The 16,813-nt window shown below is 36.5% G+C and overlaps 2 protein-coding genes and 1 non-coding gene across 5 annotated transcripts in view; 1 reads left to right on the top strand and 2 right to left on the bottom strand.

Annotated features, from left to right (window-relative positions):
• The window catches only part of LOC122522871, a 109,891-nt gene extending 96,211 nt beyond the window's left edge, over positions 1-13,680 (bottom strand). For 2 of the 3 annotated variants that reach the window (XM_043644211.1, XM_043644210.1), the window contains exon 1: positions 13,372-13,479. The gene's annotated coding sequence lies outside the window, so the exon portion shown is untranslated. Of the gene's footprint in view, positions 1-13,371 lie in introns of all 3 variants that reach the window. The other variant, XM_043644212.1, reaches the window with a different exon arrangement.
• Positions 1-16,813, bottom strand: part of LOC122523697 — an 84,386-nt gene that overhangs the window by 39,482 nt on the left and 28,091 nt on the right. The window lies entirely within an intron of this gene.
• Positions 15,471-15,542, top strand: Trnae-uuc. Its single transcript has one exon. It is a non-coding gene; the product is annotated as a tRNA-Glu (tRNA).

Below are 16,813 nucleotides of genomic sequence, written 5' to 3'. Positions count from 1 at the left end.
GAAAGAATGCCTCCTTCTTCTCTTTCCCGTATCCTCTAAGAAGAACAACGACGACAACGAAGACGAGAGACGTTTAACGGTACTACGCAATCCCAACTACTAAAAATGGGAAAGTCGAAAAGTTCTAGCGGAATTTTGCGGTTAAAGCGTAAAATAAATTCGCTTAAACTGTTCATCGTAAAACGGTAGAACAAGGTGACGGACTTGCATTTTTCCACGGTACTATGGTCATCCTCTTCTTCGATAGTCGACTAATCAAGACTCGATTTGAAGTATTAAGATATTCGGGAAAAGATGCCTCTCGGCCATATTATTATAACATTTTCTCTAATCATTGGCAAACTTTGCATTTGTTAGTATTGCTTGGCCAATCGATTCTTTTTCAATAGACAACAAATTTTCCTGCCCTTTCTCTTTCTCTTTTTTCATTTTTTTCTTCTTTTCTATACTTTTAGCTCAAGGCTATAGAGCCGTTCGATCTTTGCGTGGCTGAAAGGAAGCAAAAGGAGCAAAACTCTGAAAGAGAAACAACGAGAGATGGTAAATACTCCTTTGTGCTGAAGAAAGAACACCCGGAGGATTCGAACGATCCGTAATAACTGTCTACCGCGTTTCTTAGCAGTAATGATATGGACTCGTATTATGCTTTCCTTTTCTACACGCTATAAGACGACGCGTCGTCTTATTGTAATGCATATACTAGTCCTCTATCTTCCAATAATGATATTTATGATTTGAAATTTATGTTGATGGGGAGACGGCGAAAGTGAACATATTCGATTTTATTCATTGAAAACATTTTCAATCGCATTACGAACAAAATTCGCTCTAGTCAAAATTAATAACGCAAGACAATAAAAAATAAATAAAATGTGTTTAACGATAAAATATTTTCTTTTACAGTATGCGTACTTATCGATCCACAGTACATACTTATGGGATCCCTTTGGTGTGCTATAAATACACCTGGCAACAAAACTTATCGATCGTCGGCGTATTCCATCAGGATGTTAGCGGGATATTTACGTATTAAGGCCCCCCAGGGGCAGATACGAACGTGCCTACGTCTTCCGGTAACAAATTAATTTCGTGTCTCTCTTTGGACGCGACGTCAAGGCCCTCGCCCTGTGTGTGTGTGTGTGTGTGTGTGTGTGTGTATGTATGTGCGCGCGCGCGCGCGCGTTATGACACCAAAGGCGGTAAACGCAAATCCTATTAGGACACGTGGCGCGTAGGTGTTATACAATATCGAGAGGCACGTTCAGGAGATATTAGTTGGTGCACGTGTACGCGCAAATCTCAAAATCTCAACTCGCTCCAATTATCGACTACTTCGATTTAATATTATACGTAGAACTTCTATCTTGAAATTTTGTACGTTTTGTTAGATACGAACGTGACTTGCTGGTGCAAACAAAATTTTCTAGTTTTAAAAACCAAAAGAACAAAATATTCAATTAAATTGTAAGAGGAAGCGTTATTTTCTATCTTGGATACGATAATATCGTATTGCGGAAGATATCGGATAAAAAATAAATCAACAAAAAAATAATTCTAATCCGAAACTGCACTTAGACTTAGTGATATTAAGGGTTCTAATCTTGATTCTTTAATCGTAATAACCCACAGGAATGGTGTCACGAACACCGAGTACAACGAAGAACGTGACGCAACATCCAACAGTCATCTGTCCTATTATTTTATGACCCTATTCGCATTCACAACCGATAAGCCTTTATCCTTCTCTCTTCGTTTCTTACTTACATTAGAGACATCGTCGTGGACAACATAAGTACTTACATATCATATCATATATATATATACGTTCACACACTCGCGCATATATGCATATCACTTGCATAGCAACAAAACACGGCGCACACATATACGCTAAATAATTTGATAATTTTCTAATATCGTTTTTACATCTCTCGGCGCTCGAAGATATAACTGACAATGTGTATAAAAATAACTATGAACTTTGCTGTGACTGTGAATCCATAGTTGAGATTAAGCTCGAAATTTTTCAACCCACTTGCGTATATTTTTTCTATAATTTCATTTTTTGTATACAACTGTGTAGAATTTTGTTAAAAATACAAAAATGTCAAATACAACAAATTTAGCTATCATTTTGCTTTATCTTTTCCGCAAAAGAAGGTACAGAACAGGACGGATAAATACGTATTTCGTGGTTCGTAATCGAAAAAACATACGTAAGTACTCGCGTGCGATAGTATCGATTTCGCTAATCGACATTAGCATTCCAAATGTCAATTCTGATACGTTGTACTGAATGTGCGTGTGCGTGTGCGTGTGCGTATGCGTGTGAGTGTAAAATTGCAGTACCAGGAGGTCAACGTGTGTCTGGTATTGCGGAGGGCTGGTGGGATAAGAGGGTTAAGGGGGAAGAGGGTGTAGGATAAGGGAGAAAGTTACGAGTGTCGTGCAGGCGTAGTGCGGAATAAACGCTAGCTCGCGAAGTATGACAGTGCTAAATGGTCTCGAACGTGTTCGTGCTATCGACACACCACAACTCGATTCGATTTGAACACTGGCACGAACCAACCAACCAACCAACCAACCAACCAACTCGACTGCTTGATAGCTCTTTGAAAACAACTCGAGATGCCTATTTACGATCGCATTAAACCGAATACATTGTATTTAAATATCAAAATGTTCTGGGCTAAGCTTTTTATTACATTTCTCGATGTGCCGAGTCTTTGGCATACGTAAATGAATATAATCAATGTATCGTTTGAATGTTGATAGCTTGATTTTTTTATTTGACTCGTGTTTATGATAAGAGGACTACAAAATCTGCGGGTTCTGAATGAAAGGAGTTATTGGTTATGAAACTAATTATTAAAAATGCGTTATTTTATAGTTTGTAAATTTTCAAATTCAAAATAATCATAGTCTTGCGACTAGTATAGTGTAGTGTTCGATACAAAATCCGCGTTTATTTAAATAAACAACAAAAATCGAACCAATGAAATTTGCTTATATTATTAAACGCCATGTAGATTGGTGAAAACATTTACGTAAACCGCAAAATGTCGAGAGAGTCTACGCCCACCTTTCTTTCCTTAGGTGACATTGGCAAGAATGTTTTCAAAAGCGATAAAAGCTACGAGAATATCGTAAATCTTTGAAGAATGAGCCATTGAGAAAACAACGCTACACTCGAGAATATAAGCGATAAGATTGTGCCTTGTGTTCGGGTGATACGGAAATACGTTTAAACTTGGATACAAAATATTTGTCATACTCGATGGGATTTTAAAATGAAGAAAGGAAAAGGAAAAGAAAGATTTTTCCGCGTGGTTCTACGCAAGAATGCGTCCTCGGAGTTAACTCGGCAGAAATTGGTAATCGGAGAATTGGTAATTCCGTGCTCCATTAAGATTTCTATTTTCTTCTTCTTCCGTTTATTTTTGTTTATTTTCATTTCTTACACCGAACCGATTAAATAGGCTCGAAAGGCCCAATGCCCGCCGATGCTCCTTAACGCATCGTTCATTTCTAAGCGCATACTTCGTTATCGCGTATGGCACAAATGAAATTACAAACTCAACGTAGCTCTGATTTTATCAGGAAATTTACGATAAGCGAGCAAGTAATACGTTAAGATATGTTAAAACAATTTCAAATTTAGTCGCACGCGTAAAATCTCGCGCACGTGAGTTTAATCTTCCTGGTTCGAATCTTGAACAAATCTCTTGATTTGATATTCTATAATTGAAGCGAAGTAAAGTTTCTTGCATGACAAATAAATTGATTATTGAAAGTAACAGTAAAATTAAAAGTAAGAAAATATTTAAGAAATAAATTAGTGAAGAATTAGTGAAGAATTCAAGAGACGACGTAGGAACACGGTTGTCTTTCAAGATGTACGTCGGAAGCAAAGCGCAAAAAGGTTGAAACGCGTAAACGAAACAAACGTTCCAATCGCCATAAACGTCGAGCGCATTATCGTAATCGTAAATCGCATATCAAGGAAGGAAGAAAGGAAGGAAGGAAGGAAGGAAGGAAAAAAGACAGATCGAATTGCCACGGCGATAATCAAAGTCGATGTTTGACACGGTGGAGCAAAATCAGCCGAGTAAATTGTTCCTTATGAGTCACCATAGTAAAAGGAGAAGATAATAACCAGTTTTTATTTGTACTACTCACGAACCTAAATCAACGAAACCTTGAGTACCTGCACAAGCTAACAATACTACCTAAGGATTTGGTACTAAAGATATTTGCTTACCCACAGATCATCGTACAAATGTTCTCATCCTAGTTAAATTTATTCCTTCTCTTTCTTCCTTTCTTTTTTACGATAAAGAGCCATAGAAACGATTTGGATGGTTCATAAATGTAAAAATGTATTTATTCTAATTACTCGTTAACAAGATCGTCCTCTCTCTATTCGAGCATTTTTCGGATTTGAAGACCCGACAAAAAGTGAGACATCTGACACTAGAAGTTGCCGTTTCTATGTTCAACCTGACATTCAAGGAATTGTCTGTCGCAAGAATAAAATCTTGTGCAATTGATGCTTGCTAAAATGTAGGAGGGAAACACGGCGAAGCACCCGTTTTCTTTAATTGTGTTCTCTTCTAGCAATGGTTATTATTTGCGAACGCATAACTCGGAGAAAGGCTTAGAATCAACAGCAAGTGGATTGCTGCTGCATCTCCTTTGACTCAACTTCAAGTATTACTAATCGAGAAAGAGAAAGATAAGTAGCAAGTACTATGAATACAGATTACGTTTGAACGAATAGAATGGAAGAATAAGAAGAAGAATTAGTAGAAGAGAGATATCCGATGACTATGACGAGAGGATTAGAAATAGCGAAAGAACGAGTCTAATCCTTGGCATTCTTCGCGAATCGAAGGAGAGAGTCTCGAAATGGTAACAGCGATAGATAGCACGGAGAGCTTCGCGTAATTGCTCATAATTATACCTATAATGAGATCACGTCCCAAGCTGGTTCCCAACAATCCACGAGTTCAAAAATCGATCTAAATTCCAAACACAGGAGAACGAGAAATCGAAAGAAAGTGGATGGAGTTGGATCATTGGGTAATACGATCGATGCGTTTACCTTAACAAACTTACCTTAAAAAATAACGAAGGAAAAAAATGCGAGGAATCTCACATTTATGAGTATATACAATCTTTCTTTACTTTCTCAAGCTAAACATTACCATTTAAGTTGCACACATTTCACCAGCAGAAATTCGCTGCAAAGCATTTAACAATTCATTTAGTTATCCCTCAACGTTCTTTTACATGCTACAATAAATAGCAAACCAAAAGAAAATACTTGTGAGTGATATAAACTATATTGGGTAACAATCCAATCTTTGAAATTCGCCGTTTAACTGATTGTGAGTCATTGTCACCTATAAAATTACTTTTACATTACATTACATTACTTTTACATTAATTGTTAAAACAAATGTACATTTGTTTTAACGTTCTTGCGCAGTGGTGACTTGGGAGGGGGAAATTATAATCGAAAAGAACTAGTACGTATATGTGTCTAAATAATCTGAAATATAAGTAGAGTGTGTTAGAATATTAAAATAATTGTTAATTAATCGATAGAAATGTCTATTGTTGTTTAAAAGCTCGGTGTATACGATCTATGTACCGTCCTGTTCGAAATCCACCGTTGGACTGAGTCATTGTCCTCTGTTAAAGTACTTTTGTTAAATGTTGTTTATATCACTTTCCGAATGTTGCGCATGTGTATAAAGGGAATATTTCATCTAATAAATCAAATTTAAGAATATAACGTTTTGATTTTAACCTTTTTACATTTTTATGTAATTGTTAAAACAAATGTACATTTATTTTAACGTTCTTGCGCAGTGGTGACTTTGGAGGGGGAAATTTTCATCGAAAAGAATATCACATCGAAATTATCGAATATTCAAAGTACGTTAATAAGAATTTAATGTTCAAACCATATATTATTTATACTATATTAAGTAACAATCCAATAATTCGGAAGCCTGCTTCTACAATTTACATTGTATTTTTATAAAAAGTATCTTTCATTACAATGAAGAAAAAAGAAACAACATGTGCTTAAATACTTTGAAATCTTGTAAAATTTCTTCAAATGAAGATTTAAATAAAATGGAAATTACGAAGAGTAATTATGCCGGTAAGTAATACGTGATCTCTAATGGAGTCAAGGACTATAAATTTTTACGATCATCAATATCGATATACATGTATCAATGCGATTTTCTGTAATAGAGTCTATCAAGTTTACTCGAGTGAAACGCGATAGTTCAAGAATGCAACCGGATTTGCAGATTATGATATTGATTGTACGCGTGTATAGCGAAAATATAACTCCTTATGCATTATGGAAAGCATAACTACAACTAACTACAACTGTACAAATGGTCCAAAATTTCAAGTAGTTATAGCACCCAACATTAGTCCTAAAACTAAACCATTCTCTCTAAAGTAATGTTCCAATTGCTAGGAAACAACATTTTCAACACGCATGAATTTTTCGCTCAACATCTTTTCCTTCAATTCGGATCTTTAGCATTTTCTTGCAGTTAAACACGAAGATCGTATTAGCGTTGAGAGATAGTAAAATCGAAGCATCGTCATTCTCGATCGTTAAACTATGCTATAAATTGGCGTTACATTAAACTACGCACCAACACAACAAGAAAAAACTAATAAAGAGCCGTTAAATCGTATAGTCGATCATACTTCTTATGTTAGTATGCCGTTGAAAAGTAACCGTTACGCGTAACAGCTGCTCGCGACAGATCAAAGAATATATAGCAGAAAATAATAATTAGAATTGTTAGAATATAAGATGTAAATGAAGATATAAGTGAGTGATTTGCAATTGGAAGATTATTTCCTCGTTGTCGGTCGGAATTTAAAACTTGGCTATGTGTTGAAAAATGCATTCGACTAAATCATTTTCATAATATGTACTTGGATAATAATCATCGATTAAACGGTCTCCCTTTTTGATTCCTTTAAACGTCCGGTTGAAAACAGAAGCCCACTCGTTCCTGATGAAACGTCAAAGAAGAAAATCGCGATATAAAGAGAAGAATGAAACTGGTGGTCGAGTGGGTGGGCAGCGGGCGGTGGGCAGCGGCCGGTGACGCGTGGAAGAATAATTTTCCAAGGATCGTTCACGGTTCGCGAGCTAACCGCGGATATAATGACCCTTCCGTTCACGAGGCCGTGTCATCGACATTTGCGGAATCGCTTATTGTCGCAAATGACTCTGATTGTGAGTTAGCTAGGAAAAACTCTACTTCGACTTGGCACCGTGCAAAATGACTCTGTGAGCCCATAAAATCGACTAACCACAATCGCCGTGCCGCCATTATCTATTATCGGTGCGTTATAAATCGCCTTTTGCTTCGAACAGATCAGATCGGTAGATCTCCGCACGAGTTCTCCATTTGGTTAATAGCTAATGTAAGTTATACAAGACGGAATGAGAGAGAGGGAGAGAGAGAGAGAGAGAGAGAAAGTGAAAAACTCAAGTGCATTTAATGAGATAAAAAATATCGTAGATAAAAAAAATACACGTGCTTCAATGAACACGTGTTTCATTTCTACAAATTTATTTCTAAAAATAAACAATATTATATAGACAAAATACACAAACATATGTACATGATTTTCACGATACGTTATTTTAGCAAGTAGCATCTTGTACCAGTGACTCTTAAATCAAAGACGAACGAACGAACGAACGAACGAACGAACGAACGGGCGTACGCTTACCGACGATAGCCGAAGGCATCAACATGCATATCTACGCCTTCCACCTTTTTCTTCTTCTTCTTCTTCTTCTTCTTTCTTCTTCCTTCTCTTTTACCTTCTTCCTCTCTTTTCCCTTCCTCCTTCTCGCTATAGTTTCAGCACAAGAACAAATGGGCGCTCGTATCGATTCCCAAGATTACGGACCGTTCCCCGATTATGCTCGCTCTGGAACCTCGCAATTTCAATGGCTATTGCCTGCCAACGGGAATATTAATGCGAAATAGGTTAGCCTGCGCGTGCACCATCTCGCTTTCCTCTTTTTCCCTTCCTCTTTTATTCCGTTTCCTTCTCATACCACTACTCGAATCCTTCTCTTTCTCTTTCTTTCACGAAGGACATCCGGTCTCTTCTACTCCCACCCCCGCATATTTATCTTTCTTTTTTTCCTTTTCTTATAACGTATACGTATGCACAATGTAAGTAAAAGAACAAATTTCTTTTTAATTCGGAATATATGCTTTATTCCAGATTTAACTCTTTGTTCCGTGCATTACCTTGAATAAAATATTTCAAATGATTTTGATCTTAAACATTGCCGTTGCAATCATAAATATGTTCAATATATTTTATGCGAGTCTTCGAATTCTTTATGCCTAAGGCCAAAATAAAATTTTTATTATCGCTTAAGCATTTAATAATAAATTATTGAGCAGTGTAATTAAGTATAATTGTAAGACTATCTTTTAATATACACCGAGATAATACTTCGTACATCAAATTTAGGTTAAACAAATTTTTTTAAATCCCGATATGTGTGCACAATATTTAACCATACATGTTACATTTATAAATGTAACTATTTTCATGTATTCTATATTTTATTAATCTCTTCACACCATTGTAGAGAGTAACGATGATGCTATTAACAAATCAAACGTTAAGCGAATTAATTAAACATTCTAAGTAGAAAAATAAAATTTTTCTTATTATTCTAAATTCATTTCTATATAATTATTAATAACAACTATAAATAAAGACACTTTACTTATTTGTGCAATTAAAAATTTGTTCTTTGCGATATGCATTTGATTAACAAATAGATTATAAAAATTTATTATAACTAATTATCAGAGAGCATCCTGACTCTAATGAGAAAACAGGCTGTGGTGACTATCGTCTTTAGTCAACATGTTAAATCACACAAACGAATAAAAATTTAAAAAAATCTTAGGAATTATGCGTTCCACATAACTACGTATACGCGCACGCACACGCGCACGCGCGAAATATACTACGTAATTGAACATATCCATTCTATAAAAGTTACGGATGAAAATATGAGTTATAGTTAGATACATATTAGTCCAGATTCCGACGAATCTAGCGTAATAAGGTTCTTCAAAGTAGAGCAATCGTTCATCTTTCTACCTTCGAATGATATTTTATCGACCCTAAGCCGCGTCTCATTAAGAGTACCGTTTCTATTGAACATATTTAGTTGCTAAAGTATGGTCGCATAAATGTAACTTAACAGCCAGGTTCGTTTGTAGAGATTACGAAGTGTGCTTGGATTACGACGAGTATATCCTTCCCCGTGTAATTGAAAACAAAAATATAGTAGAAAATACTTAAATAAACGATGAATATCACAAAAACTTTCAGTGCAAGCCAATAAATGTAAAGCCAGAAAACTATTTTGTATTTCGTCACGCAAAGACAGCATTTGAAATTTATTCGAGAAGTTTTCCGATTGGAAATGAAATCGATTGAGAAGAGGAAACATAAAATATCAGAGCCAAGGAACCAACATCTGGCTAGACACTCGCCGCCCACTATCCTATGTTGTCATAATCGAGGAGAGAGACCTCCCGCACCCAAGGCACCCACCGATTGAGAAACGCGCGTGCTCTTTTCGAAGTAATCGCGTTTCACCTACGCTCCCTGAGAACGCTCCCCGAGGACGCTTCCTGAGGACGCTCGATTGTCGCTACAATGGCTGAACATTACCATTGAGATTAGCTTGTTTTATCGAAATCGAATCGATATTACTATAAAGAAATCATTCTCCGTGTATTATCGTCTTTCGATCATTTCGACAAAATATTTTTCAATATAATCCATTCGTTTCTATTCTGTATTCGAATATTTCTCAATATTTTGGATTACTTTTTTCTACAATGAATCTTCCTGGAAGATCTATTATCCTTCAAAGTTCGTCGCGTTCAGGTAGAAGATACATTCAACGAGTACTACCTACAACTTTTTTGATCACATTTTTCCTCGAGTTCTTGTCGAAAAGCCGTAAAGACTTATTGATACAGAGTCGAATTCTTGGACAAGGATAATCCGAGGATAGTATCAGAACGTTTACGGGAAAAGGACGATATTATAAAAAAAAAAAACGCAAGTCAAGTCGACGATAGAAACAACACGAACTTGTGCAAGAAAGCGATAGCGTACACGGAACAATAGTTGTACCATAGGAATAGCAATCGCCATTCGTAGTATGGTTGTTGTCGGTACGTCGGCAGCAAACTCATGCAAATAATGAGACAGCACAATTTTTCTCTCATACGGAAAGTAACTTTTGCACACTTCTCTTCTTCTCTTCTTATTTTTGTAGTCTGTTCCAAATACACGCACGCATATACGTAAGAAAGTCATAAAACTGTAGAATTCGACTTTCCTTTCATCCCCTTTTTTTACGAAGGTAGGCCCTTCGTAAAAGGTGTCAAAGAAACGTGCCAAGCTTTCACGAACGATGCTCCTTTCAAGCAGTAAAAAATAAAGGAACCAAAGAAAAAGGAGTAGGAAAAGGGTCACGACCTAACAGAGCGAGAGTACAACGATCGACGCATTTGGCTGATGGTATTTTAATAAGCGTTACGTTTGGACCTTCTGAGATGCCATAGCTCTGTACGTCTGCTGCTCGTCCATAATTAACAACCGCAGGTAGCTACCTGTATCGATGCTCGTACCCGCAAGTGAGCGTTCTCCTCGTACGGCAGAATTCTTCGTTCTTAAAGGTAGTCATGATTCATTCATGAGAAAGCAACTGAGGGAGAGAGAGGGGGAGAGAGAGAGAGAGAGAGAGAGAGAGAGAGAGAAAGAAACCTTCGATCGACATAGAAAGAACAAGAAGAAAAGAAGAACCCTCAGCGGTTAACTTTTGTAGTCCTCGATCCTATATACAGTGAGTTAAGTGAAGATCTTTCAAATACACCGTACCTTCGAATATTCACGTCAAGGCCGACTCGAAAACTACTATGCTAAACTTGTTTCCGAGCATGATTTCTACTACCAACGATAAACGAGCTTGTTTTATATCTTCCCAGAGGAGGAATGAACATGATGATGATGATGATGAAAAAATATAGCAAATACAAAACCGCAAGAATAATAAACGTTGAAAGCGTGAAATAGAAACGAACTATACATTTCAAGCTTCTTCTTTCGAATTGAGAAGAATTAAACTGATCATTTTTCGTCCCGATTTGTCTTTATTTTTATTTATAATAATCTTTGCTTTTAATAAGATTTATTTTGCATTAACTGTAACTTAAAAAAAGTAAGATAGAAAATATGTTATCTTCGTGAAGATTTCAAGTTAAATATGTCGGAACAAAAATCTTCGGTTATTTTTATTGTTTCTCAATTTATGTACGTTACATAAAATGCATGCGTTTGCCATCTCTCTATTTGAAGGATACAGATACGGTCGATGATATTAATTAGAGAAATTTGGAATAGAATTAATTGCACTTTCTCTCTACTACGTGTTATTTATGATTTCTCTAAACATATTTTAATAATTTTCTAAATAAACAAAAATTCTTTCAAATTTCTTACGTTGCAATACATAAAAATTGTCATCAAATGTTATTCAATAATTTCGATAAAATAAATGAAATAGTATTCTTGGGATAAAATTCAAAGTCAAAAGAGAAAAAACAAAATCGAAGAAAATCTTCGATAGTTCGATTAACTTTCTTTCCTTTTTTTCTTATTGTACCTACTTATTTCGAATCGATTCGTTTTGAAGGAGTTAAGAAATTGTTCGATCCAATGAGAAAATATGCGTGCAGGCAAAATCGCATACTCTTTTACTTTGTGGGAGAAAAATATCCAGAGAATGTCAAGCGTGTCGCTAATGGCGGCTTAACGCGATCGTATTGCTGCACGCGTAGCAATTCTCGTCTTTCTTTTCTGTTCACGAATACGCTTACGTTCTTATGTTACGTTCAAAAATATTACCTACAACTTTTAAACTTTGCTACGGTAATGTTTAGTTTTTATTCCCGATTTTATATTCCATTTAAATCATGTCGAAATGAATGTATAAATATTTAATCAGAAAAATAAGATAGATTTTCAAAAGTCGTATATAATTAAAATGAAATTCATTCTCTTTGTAGGGTGGGTCAAAAGTTTGTAAACACTTCCTCGGGTAATTATTTTTCAGCAATATTTTTGACACCAATAAAATGTAGGAAAATTTGATAAGAATAAGAAAATGTGATTTTAAGCTAAAATGATAATTACATTTCTTTTCTTTACAAAAGAATAATTTACATAAAATACAAGGAAAAAAATATTTTCTTTTGAAAAAAAAGATTGAAGAAAATAAACATATAGATAAATTTTGAAGCTACGAATATTTATTATAAAAAAGAAATCCAAATATTTTTTATTTAAATTACGTTAATTTAGGAATATAATTGTAATCGATTCCAATTCATAATTGTTTTCATTTCACAGTACAATAATAGAATAATAATCAAATACAAGAAAAGAAACATTCATATCCTGTTCTTGTTGTTAGACCCTAAGTTGGCTCACGAGAAAATGCGCGAACGCCGGAGATCCGGTAAGGATCGTTATCTTTAACTTGCTCGCGCTAAAGAAGACGACCACGAAGACGAAGACGAAGACGAAGATGAAGACGAAGCAGAAAAAGAAATTATACAAGAACAAAAAGAATTCATTAAAATTCATGCAGTAGTTGGTTTATAAATTAAAGACCAATGTCCGTTACATTCACATCTACCTAACTATTTTCCATTATCCATTTTCAAAGATTTGCACGTCAAATTTGAAAACATTTAATCCGTCACGAAATGAAATCAAGCAAGAAAGAAACGAAGCCAACAAGTCTGGGACCGTTCAAAGGAGTCTCGACTGTAAAGTTGCAAATTTCTTACGATTCGAAGATTAAATACATTTTTTAATAAAAAAAATCCTTATTACGATACCGTAATCGTGTAAATATTCATGACCATGTGCGAATGAATTAAAGAATCGTGCGAAGATACGAGAATTGCATTCTACCTTTATTGTTAGATTCTCACGGTAAACAAATGTTAAAGAAACGTTAAGAATAACTTCAGTTATACGCGAGAAAACGAAAGAATTTTATAATCCAAATAAAAAAGATGACTTCTCTCGTAGTTGTTGCCGTTTTATATGAGAATATCAAGGAAAGCGTGAAAAAATATAAAAAAATAAAATAAAATTGCAAATATTTGGTCCGATTGAATAAGAAAATATTCTTTCGTCGTTTCGTTCTTGCGTTGCCAGGTGGCGACAAGGAAAAAGAAAGAATACCTGTGAGCAAGCAGGTTCCCACCTGTTGATTCTTTCTCTCTCTTGCTGGAGGAGTTCTCTCGATGGAAATAGCTCTTCTCTTCTTGGCTTTATCCAAGCCACTCTTCTGTCGTATATCTTCCAAGCACGGTGTTTGTAGCACAGGAAAATTCGAAAAGAATGAACACTGAATTCGTGGCAGAAATGGGGGGGGGTAGAAGAGGAGGGGGGTTGTTGATATAAGAAAATAATAACAGGGAAAAGTATTGAAGAGTATATTAATTTCAATAGTTTAAGAGTATAGGATCGAAGCACATCCACTGTACACAACCCACGTCACAGAATGAATAATATATGGTTATGAGTTAAAAAAAAAAGAAACGAAAAATAATACAGTATCAAAAAAGATCACTAAACGAGTCAATCCTTGAACACTGTCTTTGAGTTGTCTTTAATTAAACACAACGAATAAACTAATTTCGAAAAATTTTAGAAGAAAAATGATTTGATCGCGACGAATAAAAAAGAAAGAAATATTTGGAAAGAACGATTAGAAGAAAACAATTCGGGCCACGACATTGTCCCGTGCCGAGAAGAGCGCCAGCAGCATCGCAACTACCACCATACGTTGCTGAGAAAGCACGAAAACCGACGTTCCACTCCGAACGAGCGTCGATGCACGACTGTTGCCGAACATGGCCGAAAGGATGGATCGTACCGGTAAGAAGCCGAGTAACGCCGATAATCGACGAGCCAGACCGAATATCAACGACTACTCACGAACGAAGAAATGGAATGCGCGCGGCTTCGAATCGGGATCGAAGTTGCCGCCGTGAGGCACACCGGACTTTACCATGCGCGCCGTACAAAACCGCACGCATGGTATATACTCTATACCGGTGCACTGCTTCGAACCTCGATCCAAGGCAAACGACCGCTCTACCCGCTTCGTTTCTTCCACTTCTGTGGACCTCTTACCCCGTCCACTTTTACTTCTTCTTTTTCTTTACTTTTGCCATTGGCTTTGCCTTTGCCTTTACCTTTGCCTTTGCCTTTGCCTTTGCCTTTACCTTTGCCTTTGCCTTTGCCTTTGCCTTTCCCTTTCCCTTTCCCTTTCCCTTTTGCCTCTGTCTCTGTCACGCTTCAATATATTTTTCTAACTCTAACGGCTCATCTTATTAATTATTTCACCGTTTGCAATTTTTCCTCGAGTTTATTTTTTCAGATTTTCTAATACTGTACATTTCTAAAAGTGTAGAGAAACAATTTTTGTTTAAATAAATTGTTTTAATATAAACATGGTTAACCTAACTTATGAATACAAATAGAATAAAGAAATTCCAATTCAATTATAATACTATAGAATTCATGTATTAAGGTCATTAACGAAATGATTAGGAATAATTTTTTCTTATCATCGCAGATGCGATTCTTTCTGGATGTAGTTTCAGGCTAGAAATACTGAGGAATCCAGGTAACGTGCGGAATGTGAAATTATAGATGATGAATGGGAGTAGAATCGAGTTAACGAAGAAACACGATTCTGGATCCATCTTGAATGGAATATTAAAGTTATGAAGAAAAGTTACGAAAGAGTAAGGTGATACTTTTTCCATGGAATTGATTAGTATCGCTAATCTCATCGGTATATCGGCAAAGTGATAAAGCGAGGCTTTAAGCGATTTACATGAACGAGTAGAAGCTAACGAATACGTCGCGTTCTTCCTGCTCCAAGATTGGAATGTAGACGACGACGACGACGAGGCCTTTCGCGATATTAAAATTAGTTCGACGAGGCGATTTATCTTTCCAAGGTGCAATAAATAGCTGAGAAATTCGATCGTGAAACGATGACATTCAAGAGATAAATTTTTTTTATTTTCGTCAATGAATATTCCTTCACATTTTATTATGGTTAGGCGTTATTACTCGTCTTGGTGAGTATTTTTGTATTTTTTTTTTTTTTATAATAATCGCCGAACCAATCTAACACAATTTCTTCCATTTTATTTCAATTAACCTGCTTTATATTTTTGTAAAAATGTTTACGTAGATGTCCTATCGATCAAAAATGTTGGTTATTTTATTTTAATTATATATGAGTTTTACTCTGCTATAAATCCGGTATGGTCTAGTGGCTAGGATACCTGGCTTTCACCCAGGAGGCTCGGGTTCGATTCCCGGTACCGGAATATTTTTTTGGACCTGGCTAGCATTTTGGTTTCGGCATTTTGAAGGGTGACCGCTTCGGAACACCGTGTCGTAGAAAAATTCCTTAAATCCGTAAAAAGGAAAGTAATAACGCAATATATATCAACATTACGATTTATAGCAAGCTATAGAAAATATCATAAGATATTTTTCCCCACATTTGATACGACATGGACAACTTTCACCTGCACGAAATTCTAACGTACTAAACACTTGACAATAAATTCTGAAGAAACTATGAATACTTTTAGCCAGGAATCTTCTCGTAGCTAGCTGTGAAAATACACAGTGTTCTCGAAGGAATACGAGTTGCATATAGTTAGAGGAAGAGGAGAGAAAGGGGACTTTGGTGGGATTAAGAGGGGGGTGAGGTAAAGTTGTCGTTCGAGAAGAAGCAACGACGATACGATACACCCTCGAGGAAATTCTCGTGCTTCTCGAGGTACTCGAGGCGCCCACGATCTTTCTCTTGCTCTTGTTCGTTGGCCGAACGAATGCTCATTCTCTCTCTCCCTCTGGATGGAAGATCGGAAGAAAGGAGATGTTGGTCCGTAAGTTATACCCGTACGTATCCACGAATACGAGTTAGGATGGTTTACTGTGTAGTATGTGTATGCGCGTGCGCGCGTTATGCACCGAGCATCGTCTTGCCGACCATCTGCCGTCTCTGGCCAAGGACGTCTAGTACGTCGATGCTGCTTCTGACCCGAGGTCGATTCGATTATTGCCACGACTAAAACGTTCTTCGATCTCCGATAACGCTCGTGATATCACCGAACGGCCTTGTTATCTTCTTCTGCTTCTTCCCTTCTTTTCTAGCTTGACTTGAAATGTTAGATAAAAATGGGTAAATTGCTATAAGATCCTGAAATTAGATTTTATTCAAGTCTAGCCTACATTATAGTCGTCTACTATATGTGTTTATAAGTCTAAATAAGTTTCCCGTTCAAGAAGGGTGGAAGAGGAAAAGGTGGAAGAGGAAGAGGAAGAGGAACAGGAAGAGGAAGAGGATGAGGAAAAGAAAGGAGAAAGGGCGAGCATAAGATAAGCGAAGAAGGAGAAAGCAGCGGTGTGTAGCTACGTACGAGGCACTGATTGCAAGAGACACGCAACAATCGCCGCAAATGACCGCGTAATAGAAACGCGTTATGTAGTCCGCGGTAAGAGAGCCGGTAGGATACCGGTCGACCTTGAGAATGGACATGATTCCTTAACCTGCGTTTTCCCTTTTACGGAAGGGTTCCGCGTGTCG

This window comes from Polistes fuscatus, unplaced genomic scaffold (assembly GCF_010416935.1).
Source record: "Polistes fuscatus isolate 324 unplaced genomic scaffold, CU_Pfus_HIC Scaffold6, whole genome shotgun sequence".
Taxonomy (NCBI): domain Eukaryota; kingdom Metazoa; phylum Arthropoda; class Insecta; order Hymenoptera; family Vespidae; genus Polistes; species Polistes fuscatus.
Note: the sequence above shows the minus strand (reverse complement) of the source record. Positions and strands in the feature narration are given on the sequence as shown.